Source organism: Palaemon carinicauda, chromosome 1, assembly GCF_036898095.1.
Source record: "Palaemon carinicauda isolate YSFRI2023 chromosome 1, ASM3689809v2, whole genome shotgun sequence".
Taxonomy (NCBI): Eukaryota; Metazoa; Arthropoda; class Malacostraca; order Decapoda; family Palaemonidae; genus Palaemon; species Palaemon carinicauda.
The window spans coordinates 11,830,050-11,845,856 of NC_090725.1; the positions used below are offsets into that span (position 1 = coordinate 11,830,050).

Below are 15,807 nucleotides of genomic sequence, written 5' to 3' on the forward strand. Positions count from 1 at the left end.
TATTTTTCACTGTTGGAGCCCTTGGGCTTATAGCATCTTTCTTTTCCAACTAGGGTTGTAGCTTATCTAATAATAATAATAATAATAATAATAATAATAATAATATGTTGGATTCCTGCCCATGGTGGAGTTGTTGGTAATGAAAATGCATATGCTGCTGCTAAATCAGCAATAAATTTACCAAAACAAGATATTTCTTACTTTACGTTAAGGGCTGCTTATCGGGTCCTGTAAAGCAGGGGAACCCCACCTTGGGGAACCCTACTCTCTACAGGGCCTCCACGGTCGTTTTATGATGTTCATTCGGGAGCATTTAACATCTCACAATGTGTATTGTTCGTTTACTGTTTGATAATTTATGTCAAAATACTCGCAGAATAAGGCCTTCAGTTTTCTCTTGAAAGCCTTAATATCTTCAATTATTCGGATGTCTCGTGGGAGCCTATTGCATAGTCTCGGGTCCGCATTAAACTACCAATTAAAGATCCTATAACTATCATGAAGCATTTCATGGTAACAACTCGCTGGTGATCCTCTACTGTACTAGGTTTATAACGCTTCCTGAATGTTAAAATCACCACATGCACTCTAGTCTCTACAATGTTTAGAACGTTTTCAGAAGAATGGCCAACGATCTTAAATCATGAATCTGATTATTATTATTATTATTATTATTATTACTATTATTAGCCAAGCTACAACCCTAGTTGGAAAAACAAGATGCTATCAGCCCAAGGGCTCCAACAGGGAAAAATAGCCCAGTGAGAAAAGGAAATAAGGAAATAAATAAATGATGTGGACGAATTAACAATAAATCATTCTAAAAACAGTAACAACGTTAAAACAAAAGTGTCATATATGAACTAGAAAAAGACTTATGTCAGCCTGTTCAACATGAAAACATTTGCTGCAAGCATGAACTTTTGAAGTTCTACTGACTCAACTACCCGATTAGGAAGATCATTCCACAACTTCGGTAAATTAAAATAACTAAAGCCAATAGTTTCTCCATGAGAATCAGCAGGTCAGAAGGATAAAATTAACTCATTTTAACAAGGTTATGTAATGGTCGTAGGAAAATGACTCGTGGATTTTAATGTGCACTCCTCACGAAGCAGTTCCTACGTGCACTGAAAGTAACGCTAAACTATACACCATATTTTTAGCGACTGTAAGGTTTTCAAAAGGAAGATATTTGTTTTGGTAAGAATTTACTTATTTTTTTTTTATAAGGTTCTGAGTTACAGTTTTTAAGATGTAAACGTTTTTAACTATTTTAATTATACAGCATATTTTTTTTTTCATTGCGACTGTAAAGTTTTAAAAGGAAGATATTAATTTATGTTTTGTAAGAGAAGTTTTTTCTGACTTTTAATTAGGTTTTGAGAGTTACAGTTTTTAAGATGTAAACGTTTTTAACTAAGCTATACAGCACTTGTTTTTAGACTAAAGTTTTTAAAAGAAAGATATTAAATTTCGGTAAGATTTTTTTTTTCTTTTACTTTTATAAGGTTCCGAGTTACAGTTTTTAAGATGTAAACGTTTTTAACTATTCTAACTATACAACATATTTTTTTGCGACTGTAAAGTTTTAAAAGGAAGATATTAATTCAAGTTTTGTAAGAGAAGTTTTTTCTAACTTTTAATTAGGTTTTGAGAGTTACAGTTTTTAAGATGTAAAAGTTTTAAACTATTTTAACTATGCAGCATTTTTGTCTCTGTAAAGTGTTTAAAAGAAAGATAATTTATGTTTTGGTAAGATTTTTTTTTCTTTTACTTTTATAAGGTTCTGAGTTACAGTTTTTAAGATGTAAACGTTTTTAACTATTTTAATTATACAGCATATTTTTTTTTTCATTGCGACTGTAAAGTTTTAAAAGGAAGATATTAATTTATGTTTTGTAAGAGAAGTTTTTTCTGACTTTTAATCAGGTTTTGAGAGTTACAGTTTTTAAGATGTAAACGTTTTTAACTATTTTAACTATGCAGCATTTTTTGTCTCTGTAAAGTGTTTAAAAGAAAGATAATTTATGTTTTGGTAAGATTTTTTTTTTGTGACCTTTTATCAGGTTTTGAATTACAGTTTTTAAGATGTAAACGTTTTTAACTATTTTAATTATACAGCATTTTATTTTTCATTGCAACTGTAAAGATTTAAAAAGAAGATATAAATTTAAGTTTTGGTGAAAGAAGTTTTTTCTGACTTTTTATCAGGTTCTGAGTTACAGTTTTTAAGATGTAAAAGTTTTAAACTATTTTAACTATACAGCACATTTTTTTGCGACTGTAAAGTTTTTAAAAGGAAGTTAATTCATGTTTTGGTAAGAGTTTTTTCTGAATTTTTATCAGGTTTTGAGTTACAGTTTTGAAGATGTAAACCTTTTCAAGAAGCATAGGTTTTATAGCTAAGATTTAAATTCGACTTTATCACAGATTTTTTTCTTATTTGTTTTATGACATATTTAATATATATAGCATTTCCCCACTCCCTTATTTATTCGTACCAGCTCTTTAAGAGTCGAAACTGACTCTTTGAGCTGGTAAAAACTTAGTGCCCCGTCATTATCATGTTTTTACGTAGTCATATGGCATTAAAACTGCTATTTTATCGATCTATCTTTTGGTTTTACATTTTCTTGAAGCTTCGTGATCTATATATTTTCATAGATTTAATCTTAGATTAGGATCTTTAAATCTACGATGAATAACTAGATCAATATTATTATTATTATTATTATTATTATTATTGTTATTATTATTATTATTATTATTACTTGCTAAGCTACAACTCTAGTTGGAAAAGCAAGATGCTATAAGTCCAGGAGTTCCTACAGGGAATATAGTCCAGTGAGGAAAATAAATAAGGAAATAAGAGCATAATTATTATTATTATTATTATTATTATTATTATTATTATTATTACTTGCTAAGCTACAACCCTAGTTGGAAAAACAAGATGCCATAATTATGCCCAGGGGCTGCAACAGGGAAAATAGCCCAGTGTGGAAAAGAAATAAGGAAATAAGAGCGTAATTAACAGTTAAAATGAAATATTTTAAGAACAAGGTAAGGCAATCTATGCAGACAGACAGACAGTAACAACACCAAAACAAATATTGCATATACTATAAAAACTAACCCAATAAGGGTAAGAGAAATAAGTTAAAATAGTGTAGTTCTTGACCAAGAACTGCAGAACAGGTAGACATTACTCTCGACATCGTTGGAGGAAAACCGCGAAGTAAATCCATGGCGGCTGTTATACCGAGAGAAAGTTCCCAGTCTTGACCGAAAAGGAGTGAATTCAGATGAATCCTTTCGGTAATATTCTTCGACACAAATCACGCAACAGCTCTAGGTAGGAGTCAGACACTCGGACTCATTCAGTACAGACAGCAGAAGTAAGGATACTTGACCGGTGCCCCTTATCTTGTGAGTTGTTCCTTCCTGTGTTAAATCATTTTCGTTAGTGTTTAGATAACGATAAAATGATTTCCTGATTGACAAGTGTTAGCAGTATCGACTATGCCTCTTGCCCTGATACTACGTCAATTGTGGTTCTGGTGTTAACTAGTGTTTAACGTGTTGATATTATCTTATTATTATTATTATTATTATTATTATTATTATTATTATTATTATTATTGGACTCATTGGTTAAATAGTTATTTCTGTTCCAGGTGGTTTTCCAATTTATTATTATAGTTGTTGTTGTTATTTAAAGACTCATAGGTCAAATTATTATTTCTATTCTAAATGGTTTTCCGATTATTCATTTAGTTTTTCTCGAGTCTGGTTATTATAACTATAAGAATTATATATTTTAATCGACGATATCGTTTTCCGATTATTATTGTTGTTGTTGGTGTTGTTGTTATTTAATTATTATAACTAAGAATTACATATTTTAATTTACGATATCGTTTTCCGATTATTATTGTTGTTGTTGGTGTTGTTGTTATTTAATTATTATAACTATAAGAATTATATATTTTAATCGACGATATAATCTTCCGATTATTATTGTTGTTGTTGTTGTTATCTAAAGACTCTTAGGTCAAATTATTTTAATTGTTCTAGATAGTTTTCCGATTTTTCATTTAAAGTCTTTCCTCGAGTTTGGCTATTACAATTTTGAAAACTGCATATTTTAATCGACGATAGAGGCCTACCAGTCATAGTGCACAAACTGAGTGGCGTTTTTAAGGCGGCCTACCACTTCAGAATTGGATTTTTTTTTTCTTTTTTTTTTTTTTTTGAAGTCGAAGTGAATTCTCCCTCTGATCTTAAAGTTATATTAAGTGCTCATAATCATTTAAAGATTATAGAATCTAATAATTCTATTTGACAGTATAAAAGTTAGTAATTTATTAACTTTTTTACCATAATTTAATCTACATATTTAACTGTTCGAATCTCAATACCTTTTAATTCTTTTGGATTGGAGTAGATTTATGAATTGGTCTATATAACCTGGTGATGGGACTTGGTGCAACTATTTATGCATCTATAACCGCAAATTTTCTTAGATCGTCAATCCATCGTTTTCTCTTCCTTCCCCTGCTTCGTTTGCAATATCATGGGATCCATACTGTTGTTATTGTTGTGCATTTATTGCCTCTCATTCTCATATGTCCTGCCCATGTCAATTTCTTCTTCTCACATGTTGTTAGATTATCATATATTTTTAATTTCTCTCTTATCCATGTTACTCTATTTTTTCTCTGTTAATCCCATCATTATTCTTTCATTATTATTATTATTACTTGCTAAGCTACAACCCTAGTTGGAAAAGCAAGATGCTATAAGCCCAGGGTCTCCAACAGAAGAAAATAGCCCAGTTAGGAAGGGAAACTAGGAAAAATTAAATATTTTAAGAACGGTAACTTAAAATAAATATCCCCTATATAAACTATAAAGACTTTAACAAAAAGAGGAAGATAAATAAGATAGAATAGTGTGCCGGAGTGCACCCTCAAACAAGAGAACTCTACCCCAAGACAAGTGGAAGACCATGGTACAGAGGTTATGGGACCTTATGTTCTAACTAGCTTATGTTCTAAGGCTCATAAGTTAATACTGGTAGAACCATCTGATTAAATACTTTAGTCTTTAGAGAGGGTGACATCGTACTTTTCATAATTCCATTTTATTTATTTACTAAAAGCTCTCCATCCTATTCCAATCCTCCTTTAATTTCGGTCTTATGCCCTGGGGAAACGCTTATCGTCTGTCCTAAGTACTTATATTCATTGACAATCTCTAGAGGTTCATTCACACTTTTTTTTCTCTCTATTCATAACTATCTAGATATTTTACCGTCGTTTCCGACTGGTCGTGTACGCTAGTATGATAGAACCAAAACGTTTTAAAACCAGCAATAAGTTAATGATATCAAATTTATTTGCACAAAGAATACTGAAAAGCTTCAAGATAAATGATAATATCCGATTGACCAAACTGACTAATAATTTATTGTGTTTCTTTTAAGAGTTAAGTAATTTTCAACTGGTGGTTAACTATCGTTGGCGCAATTGCTTGTATTAACTTTAATGGATAAAGGACAATATCTTTAAGCTGTCTAAAAAATTTCTTATGTTCGAATAGTTTATCCAAGCCGTCGTCTTTTTTTTTTCTTTTATGTAGCTACATATACAGTACATGCCTGTGCGCGAACTCACAGATTCAACCCTTCCCTACCCCTCCCCCCTTTCTTAATTACAACTCGCTGGTTCAACAATTTGTGGGGGTGTGTGGTTCCCGAGTGTACCTCTCGGGTTACCCCCCCCCCCTTCACCCTGAGCGTGACAGTAAAGAAAAATCTTAAATATCATCACCACCATCTCCTCCTACACCTATTGACGCAAATGGCCTCGGATAGATTTCCCCAGTCGTCTCCATCTTGAAGTTTTAATTCAATACTTCTCTCTTCATCATCTACTTTGCGCTTCATATTCCTCATTTTTTCTTATTTGTATAGGGAAATGGCAGCACTGGAATATTGATTGAATGCTTAATACCAACAGTCCAACTTCCCTAGGCATTTGTAGTCCGGGCAACTCTCCCAGCTGCATTTTCAAAATGGTTCCCATTTTTTCAATCGGAAACAAGTCGTTTATACCTTCCACGTACTGTTTAGAATGACAACGGCTCATTCATACACTCATGTTCAGTTATAGCATATGCTAAAATATCAGAATTCTTTCCTAGGACCAAGGATTTTCTGCTTTCCTGGTCCTATACTGCAGGGGAACCCTACTGGCAACAGGTCCTACACGTTCAATTTACCGTATACATGGTCTTTCCATTGTCTTGGGTTAGAGTTCTCCTGCTTGAGGGTACACTCGGGCACACTATTCTAACTTACTTCTATTCCTCTTGTTTTGTTAGTTTTTGTTGTCTATATAGGAAATATTTTAATGTTACTGTTCTTGAAATATTTAATTTTTCATTTTTCCCTTTCCTCACTGGGCTATTTTCCCTGTTGGAGCCTGTGGGCTTATAGCATCCTGCTTTTCCCATAGGGTTGTTGCTTAGCAATTAATAATAATACATTCAGCAATTTTGAATATCACACTGCATACCATGTTTATTTCCAAATCCACATTATTGAAACACACAGAAAATAAGAAAGTCTTCAGTTTTTGTAACGAAGTATTTCTAATTTATTAATTCTCAAATTTGAGTTTTGATACCAACAGATTGAATAATTTACAAAAACGCAATTCATGACATCCTTAGTACACGTGTTCCGTATTTTCTGCTGATTTTTTCGTAGTATTTTGAACACACTATATATTCATCAGGTTTGTTCAACTTGTGCAGTTTATACGTTTTTCTGTGGCGTGATTTCCCGAACATTTCCCCCACACTTTATCATCAGCCTTGAACTTTCAATCTCTTTTTTTTTCATACCTTTAGTGGTAGCAGGTGATCACGTAATACATTTTAGGATTAATAATCCTGGTGCATATCACGTATGTTTTAAGTACCCCATCGCAACATAACTCTGTCATCGTTAACCATAGTATTAATGTTGCCAGCTCTTGACTGATTAAATTTCAACTTAAATCCACAACTAATTACCTATACACACACTGGGAGAGATTAAAGAAACCGCCTTTAATTTCTGTGTTCGGATAGGAGTTTGAAATTCATTCATGGGTCCGCTTTCCAAGTCTTAATTTACTTTACTTTAAGGGCTGCTTATCTGGTTCTGTACAGTAGGGGAACCCCACCTTGGGGAACCCTACTCTCTACAGAACCTCCACGGTCGTTTTATGATGTTCATTCGGGAGCATTTAACATTTCACAATACGCATTGTTCGCTTACTGTTTGATCGTCTCTGGCAAAACACTCTACTAGATTTTTTTAGGTCTGCTTCAGGAACTATTTCTCAAACAGCAGAAGTCATTTTTCTATAGATGTTCCTATTTTTTGTTAAATAAAAGCGCATATATTGTAACTGGATTACGACCCTCCCCAAAATGTAAATCAATCGTATATAGCTAAAAAAAATATATGTATTATTACTTTAAAGTCCAATCTATAAGTAAAACTCGATATAAGCCTAATATTATTTCTTGGTCACCGAATAATGGAAATAGTCTTGGGTCTCCAATACCAGTCATGCAAAAGAATTTAATTTATATTTCTCCCGAACTTTAAAATCAACATAGTTTGGTGAACGAACAAGGGCATTCGAATTTATTTGTAACTCGTTGTAGGGTACGATAAAGACTTGGTTTCTTTTGGTACTTTCATAATTGTTTCATTTTATAAATATTTGATATTGACTTCACATAACTGCCAAGGGTGTCGTACTTATATTCCAGTCACAATTCTTCCATCTTGCTTCTAATGCCATTCCCATCTGGAAAATGATTATTTTCTAGGTATAGAAGCAAGGTTACATAATTTCCCAATGTACTTTTTACTTTACTTTGATGGCTGCTTTTCCGATCCCATACAGCAGGAGAACCCCACTCTCTACAGGACCTCCGCTGTCGGTTTATCTTGTTCGTTCAGAGTATTTATCGGCATTGTTTTCTTCATGCTTTTGGTATAAAAATTTATTGTCTTCCATCTTGTACAAAGGTCTTTAATTCAATGTTTTAAAATGGTTAAGGAAATTATATCCCAGCATTTCATAATGTCCTACAAATAAATATTTTGTTTTTATATGATTGCCCAATGGTTATAACAGGTGGTTAAGTATCGCACGGTGAAATTAATAATGAATAACTGTCGAGTTATTAACGTCGTATGATAAATTTCCTTAGTGACGAAATGGCTTGTGAGGTGATGAATTGTCGTGTGAATAAATAAAGGGTGAAGAAAATTAGTGACACACACACATGCATATGTATGTGTATGTATGTAGGCTATGTATGTGTTTGTTCCCGGTTATGTTTATGTATGCATGTGCCTACCCTATAAATTCCATTCCAAGTTTGATCAGTCCAAAGTATAAAAAAAAAAAGTATGACTACTAAATAACTAGGTAGGTTGTAATAATTATTAAAAGCCTACTTATTACTAACACAGTGTGGCGTTACTGTAGTTTATGTTAATAAGAAATGAAATTAGTTGATATGCTGCTACAGATATTAAGTCATAAATAAGCTAAGGCTGATGGATGTTTTTCGCGAAAGGTAGAAGACTCGCTTTGAATATTTTGTCAACTTGAATTTTCAATCGGCCTCACTGTAAAATTCTGTATATATTTACTTTTAATCGTGTAGTATTTATTCCCAAGTTATTAATATCCAGTTATTAGTTGCAATGTATGAATTACTTGTGGCGGTTACTTCCCAAACATGGAGTTCAGAAATCAAATTTTAGTTTTCAATTATTTCCAATACTTGGAAGATTTTTCAGGGTTTTGTACTAATGATTAAAAGCAGGTATATATATCTTATTTTGACAATTTTATGTACCTATGTAGCCGTGTGCGGTGAAGGATTTGCTTGGAGTGAATTCAAAAGTTAGGAACAAATACAAAAATAAATTTGTATATTTACCATAGTTACCCATTGAATTAATTTTCTCTGTTCCCCATGCATAAAATCATAGAAAATGAAAAAGGTATAACTAAACTATAACTTTTCCAATGTGCATAAGCTATCTTTTTTCGTTTATCTGGGTTTTAACAAATGACAAATTTGAGCTTGAGGTTTATATACTTAGGAAAAGTACAAATTATCTTCAACTTTATCACTTTTTCATGGAAACTGGAGTATAGTGTGCTTAGGAAAAATAAAAATTATCATCAACTTCGTCATTTTGTCATGCAAACTGGAGTATAGTATTCCTTAGCTCTATTTATTTCCTTTGATTTTGTATTGCCCACCACAGCAGTAGTATTTTAGACAAAATTAGCAAGGACAGGATTAAGAGAAATCTCAAATGGACAAAATCCACAAAAATGATCATTTGCATCGAGAAAAATACAGTAACAAGTATATGAGATGGATATCAAGAAAGCTGTTTATATATTGGAACCTAGAGTTGTACTCTTAATTAGGAGTCTAGGGTCTTTGAAAAATTCCAGCTTCACCACCACATAGTCACAACTAAACGACTTCATATAGGCAAAGGGGATAACATTAGCAAGGATCAGGATAACTGCATAAGACATGGGGAGTAGGAGACACGCAATTAACCATCCATCATCATAACCACTTAATGGTTCGAGATCTAATATCAAAATGTAATGACAAACTAATATATTGTGTTCATTGGAATGCAGACACCAGTAAATGAAGGAGAATTGCAACATTTTCTTAAGTACACTCTTGCAACTACTCTAACAAACAGTGAAGAAGAGGCTAATTCATTGGTTATGGGCGGCCAAATAGACCCAATTTAGATTCACATGGTAATGATACAAATTAACATTTTTTGGAAATTTAGGATGTGACCATGTTGTAGAATGATCTTCCTAGTCAGGTAATTTAAATCGGTGGATCTTTAGAAGTTTAAACTTGATGACATAAGTCTTTGATCCTTTATATACGATAATCTATTTTAACATTGTTACCGATCCTAAAGGTATCTTATATTCATTATTCAATACAACTCATGTAGTTTATTTCCTTATTTCCATATTTCCATTCCTCATTGGGCTATTTTTCCCTGATGGAGCCCTTGTGCTTATAGTATCTTGCTTTTCCAGCAGGGGTTGTAGCTTAGCTAATAATAATAATAATAATAATAATAATAATAATAATAATAATAATAATAATAATAATAATAACAATAATAATAATAATAACATTTTTAGGGGAGCCAGGAACTGAGGACAAACACGAAACTTATAGAGGACAGGAAATCAACTACTTTATTAGCCGCTAGGTGGCGTACACAGTCATCAGTTAAGGTTTCACATCATACAACATCCCCCTTCCTTGGAAAGGAACGAAAGTATTAAAACTTGGTCAATACCATAAAATGCAAAATCTCTGGGAGAGTATCATGTAAAGGACATAATAACCAAATGCAAAATTCTCTGGGGAATTATGTGGATAATACAAATTAACTGAATGAGGTTTACAGGGTTTCAGTTCAAAATATTATCAGTAAGTATTTGTGTACCTTAGTTAATACTTTCTAGATTCATTTGACAGAGGAAAATGATCATGATTTATGGGTAAGACATATTAAGGTCAAAAGTTCATTCAGTTCACAATTCTTATATAGTAATAAAAAAAACATAGTATTTACTAGCTGGATGGGGGTAGACTGCCCATGCCAGCTGACAGGCTATCAATGATGGCTTATTCTGCCATCAGTATAAATAGCTCAGTGCCTACACATTTATATTTGTGTGATAAGTCGTTGGGTAGGTTTCATCAGTCTGTTAGACTGGCAGGTTGGTTGTTGATGTTCGGCCTCGAGTTCGAGCTGGCGAAACCTTAGACGGTGTGGCGACCATTTCCAGCGGGGATGGTCTGAGCTGCTGTTGTCTCGGGAAGAGTTTGCGGTTCCGTTGGCCATGCGTTATCCTCAGTGGTGTTTCCGAGCCAAGCAGGGCTACTCAGGGAATCGGAGAATGTGACATGACGCGGACGCAAGAGCACATGATTTCGACGTAGAGCTCTGCCGGTGTGACGGTCTGAACGATCCCCCGGTCTCAGAATTCTCCTTGACATTGTATAATGGTTCTTTTCCACCATTAGCTCGCTTCGCTCGCATGAAAATAAAACATCAAGCTCGTATGTACTGGCAAGCGGTAATGTTGAGCTGCGCACGCTAATATTACAGGAAAATAAAACATCAACCTCGTATGCACCGGCAAACGGTAATGTTCGCGCATGCGCAGATTATCAAGGAGAATTCTGAGACCGGGGGATCGTTCAGACCGTCACACCAGCGTTGTCGCAAGTGATGGTGTAAGATCTTGGCTCTGGGCCATATCCAATGACGGTAATGGGAGACCATGTTTTGCGAGCAGCGTCCCGGTAGAAGATAGGTTGGTTCGGTAGGAGTTCAGGCAACTCCTTGCTGTGTTCATTGTATCGTTCTTGGCTCGCTTCCTGCCTACTTGCTTGATATTCGTCAAACTTGTTATCGCTAGGTGTGCGGTTGCATGCAGGCAGGGTTGTTTGTAGCTTCCGTCGGAATTTCCGCGGGTGACGGGAGCTGAGGACCGAGGGGTGTCGTACGGTAGGTTAACATTGCTCTATCTGTGTCCTCTGCAGATTTACGGATAAGTGCCTTCACGCTACGGATGGCACGCTCGATAAATCCATGGGATTTCGGATGTAACGGGGAGCTGTTTATATGCGTAACGTTGTACGATTTGAGCAAATCTTGGAAGGGTGGTCTGATAAACTGCGAGCCATTATCGTTGATGAACTTACTGGGTATACCGAATAACGAGAATGTGCTGCTAGTCAGCTGAGCGACTATTCTGCTTGTTGAGTCAACACTTAGTTGGTGAATGACGGGAAACTTGGAGTAGTAGTCGGCGATAATCACATAGTTCCAGTCATTTATGGTAAACAAGTCCATGCCAAGGGTGTGCCACGGTTGGTTCGGGAGGTTTGGAGTGATGGCTTCCATGGGCTCCTTGGGTTGTGAGGCTTGGAATGTCTGGCATTGTTGGCACTGATTGACGAGTTGTTCAATATTGCGGTTAATACCTGGCCAGAATAAACACATCCGCGCATGAGCCTGACATCGCGTGATGCCTTGGTGACCTTCATGAATAGTTTCGAGGTACTGTACTGTGTACGCAGACTTTCCGGGACCATGAGCTGTTCACCCTTGATCGTAAGACCGTTTTCGATACCGAGTTCGCCGCGATATGGCCAATATTTACGGATCTCGGCAGGCAAGTCTCTCTGCTTCTCGGGAAATCCGCTGATGATATACTTCAGCAGTAGTACGAGTTCATCGTCACTAGCTGTTGCGCCTCTGAGTTCCGCTAGCTTGTTGTTGCTGAACTGTACATAGCACACTTTGATATTCAAGTCTATCGGCTTGTCGGCGCCGTGTTTCGGGGGTCGCAATAAGCTGTCGGGCAAAGTCATCTCCCTCCCGGGTTTGTACTTTATATTGTAATCGTTGCGCTGAAGACGCAGGAACATCCGTTACAGCCGTGCTGGAGCGGCAGTTAAGTTCTTCTTACTGATCATTTCGAGTGGTTTGTGATCAGACTTGATGACAAATGGTTTGCCGTAAATGTATGTATGGAAACGTTCAGCATCGAAGACGCATGCCAATAGTTGACGTTCAATGTTGGCGTAGCGCATTTCAGTGTCTGTAAGACTTTTCGATGCAAAAGTGATAGGTCGGCCATCTTGAAGTAGTGCCGCACCAAGGGCTTCTTGACTCGCGTCTACTTGGATTACAGACGGCTTTGACGGGTCAAAGTAAGTGAGAGATCCTGCTTGGCAGATAAGCTGTTTTACGGACATGAAGGCTTCGTCGTGTTCAGGATGCCACTGGAAATCAATGTCCTTCTGAAGTAACTTGCGCAGCGGGGCGGTGTGGTCACTCAGGTTGGGTACGAACGGTGCCAGATGGTTCGCCATTCCGAGGAACGATTGTAGTTCACTGATGGAAGTTGGCGCTTTGAGCTGAGCGATGGCTTGGACCTTGACTGGGTCAGGTCGGACACCACTTTTGGAATACCTGTAGATGTTGCCAAAGAATTGTACCTCTGACACGGATATCGCGCATTTCGCGGGGTTGAACATAAGTCCTCTCTCTAGCTCGATTGAAAAGTGTGGATAGTCTCTCGGAATGTTCTGCTGGTGTGGATGCGTATACAATAATATCATCTGCAATCGACACAACGCCGGATAGCCCTTGCAAGATCTCGTCCATCGCTCGCTGAAACAGATCCTGACTTACGTTGAGTCCAAAGGGGAGCCTTCGGAAGCAGTACCTCCCAAATGGGCTGTTGAATGTGGTCAGCAGCTGGCTGTCATGGTCGAGTGGGATGCACCAGTAGCCATGCTTTGCATCGAGCTTTCTGAAAACTGTTGCACCAGCAAAAACATGTGTTAGTTCTTCCACAGTCGGCGTGTGGTGTTGACCTCTCTTTAGAGCACTGTTGAGGTCTTTTGGATCCAAGCATATTCTGAGAGATCCATCGGGTTTTGTCACATACTGTATGTAATACTGGACACCCAATTGGTGGGTTCCGCTACGGGACGGATTACTTCAAGACCCACCATACGATCGAGTTCGCTTTTGATCTGCTCGCGTAGTTGAATGGGCGCTCGTCTCGGCGGGTGCCTTACTGGGTTTGCGTCATCCTTCAGAGTTAGTTTCTGCTCAGAACTGAATTTACAGATACCCTCAAACCAGTCAGGGAAGTGACTTTTCATGTCTTCCAATGAGGTATAACGCACACTGCTGTCGGATTGAGTAATGGCACAGTTAAGCATGACTAGACCGAGTTTCGTGCACATGGGTAGACCAAAAATAACAGGACCATCGGTCTCGGCCACATATAACTCACAGTTCGCCCATTTATTTTCGGCAAATTTGCACGGCAGTACGAGGGTACCGTGCTGGCGGATGACGGTTCCGTTGTAGGCAGTGAGCGTCGTCTTGGACAGAGTTGTAGATGTCAGGATGCCATCCGAGTTGACATAGCGAGGGAATATGTTACGGAATGTCCTGAGTGGAAGGATGTTACTCTGCGCACCGGTGTCAACCTTCCCGCGCAAGTTTGTCGTGCGATCAGGGTACGGCTCGATTTTTAGCGATACGTAAGCTTCCGATCTGTTGGCATCATTGTTCACTGCGTTGAAAGACATGCTTTCAAAGTCACTGCTCAAGTTGTACGTATACACGGCGCTAACTTGGCGGTCGAATCGCTGTTGCGGCTTTGGCTGTGATTATTGACTGCGATCGGCTGTTCTGAGATTTGGAGCGTACACTAGACTTAGAACGGGCTCGCTTAGTGTTTTGACAAGCCTTTGCCCAGTGACCCGTTTTCGAACACAGTTTACACATATCGTCTACGGCGGGACAGTCCTTGCGGTCATGTGGTTTTCCGCCACAGAAGAAACAGTTTTTTGCTTTCGGACGGCTCTTGTGTCTCGACTTCGCCTTCTGAAGGGAGTCGATGGATTTGTTGACATGCCCCAATTGTTGTAGCTGGGCCTGCGTTGCCTCAAAAGTTCTCGCAAGATCGATTGCTTTGTCAAGCATGAGTTGTTTCGGATCTTGGTCCTAGAACTTTTTTCTTACTGCGACATGTGCTGTACCTCTGATAACCTGGTCGATGAGGTTATTTTCAAGGTTGTTTCCTTAAAAATTGCATCGTTGAGCCTGCACCTTGAGACGGTTGATATAGCTGTCAATCAGCTCCTCCTGCCGCTGTATGAGTTCGGCAGCTGGAAACGGGCGAGCCTGAAGTTTGACTTGGGCTCGAAGTAGTTAACAAACGCTTCCCACACATTGGTCGGACTGGAACGTTGCTCATCCGTGAGGCGAGTCCAGTTGTCAAAAATCTCTACCGCTTGAGGCCCCATCCAGAGGAGTATGTAGTTTACTATCTCTGGCCCCTGTTTGCAAGTGTAGGTGGGAGTGGTAAGGATCAGTTCGCAATATCTTCTGAAAGTTTTGAACGAATGTGGCAAGTTGGAACCTTGCCAATCAAAACTGGGTGGCTTTATGCCCATCAAGTCATTTGTGAATACATATGTTGGGTTGCCCCCTACCGCGCCTGGGTCATCATCCCCCATCTTCAGGGACTAAGGATGTCACAGTTCACAGGTAAACCCAAGTATAGAAAGGTCACTGAAGCAAAGTGTTCAGGTTTTTTAAGATAGCAGCATCCATAAAACTCGCGTGGTCCAAGATCTGGGGTGAATGATGGTCTGCCACAGTGGCTAGGCGTGATGGCAGGGCCTCTAAGTCGTTGAGAAAGATGGCTGGGATCTTATTCACGCATTGATAGTTCGTTTGGCGTGTAAATCACTCGCTCGCTGCCACCATATTACATTTTAGGGGAGCCAGGAACTGAAGACAAACACGAAACTTAGAGGACAGGAAATCAACTACTTTATTAGCCTCTAGGTGACGTACACAAAGTCATCAGTTAAGGTTTCACACATGTATTCTGCAAGGCATCATACAGCACTCTTGCAACTACTCTAACAAACAGTGAAGAGGCTAATTCATCATTACTACTACTTTGTCATTGGTTATGGGCGCCCAAATAGGCCCAATTTAGATTCACACGGTAATGATACAACTTAACAATTTTTGGAAATTTAGGATGCGACCATGTTGTAGAATGATCTTCCTAGGCAGGTAATTAAATCGGTGGATCTTTAGAA

At 37.5% G+C, this 15,807-nt stretch overlaps 1 protein-coding gene across 3 annotated transcripts in view; it reads left to right on the plus strand.

The window, feature by feature from the left end:
• The window catches only part of LOC137646969 (apolipoprotein D-like), a 227,335-nt gene that overhangs the window by 193,410 nt on the left and 18,118 nt on the right, over positions 1-15,807 (plus strand). Inside the window, exon 1 of one of the 3 annotated variants that reach the window (XM_068380042.1) lies at positions 3,278-3,432. The exons of 1 other annotated variant lie outside the window; for it this stretch is intronic. The gene's annotated coding sequence lies outside the window, so the exon portion shown is untranslated. Of the gene's footprint in view, positions 1-3,277; positions 3,433-10,432; positions 10,582-15,807 lie in introns of those variants that run through there. One more of the 3 variants, XM_068380050.1, reaches the window with a different exon arrangement.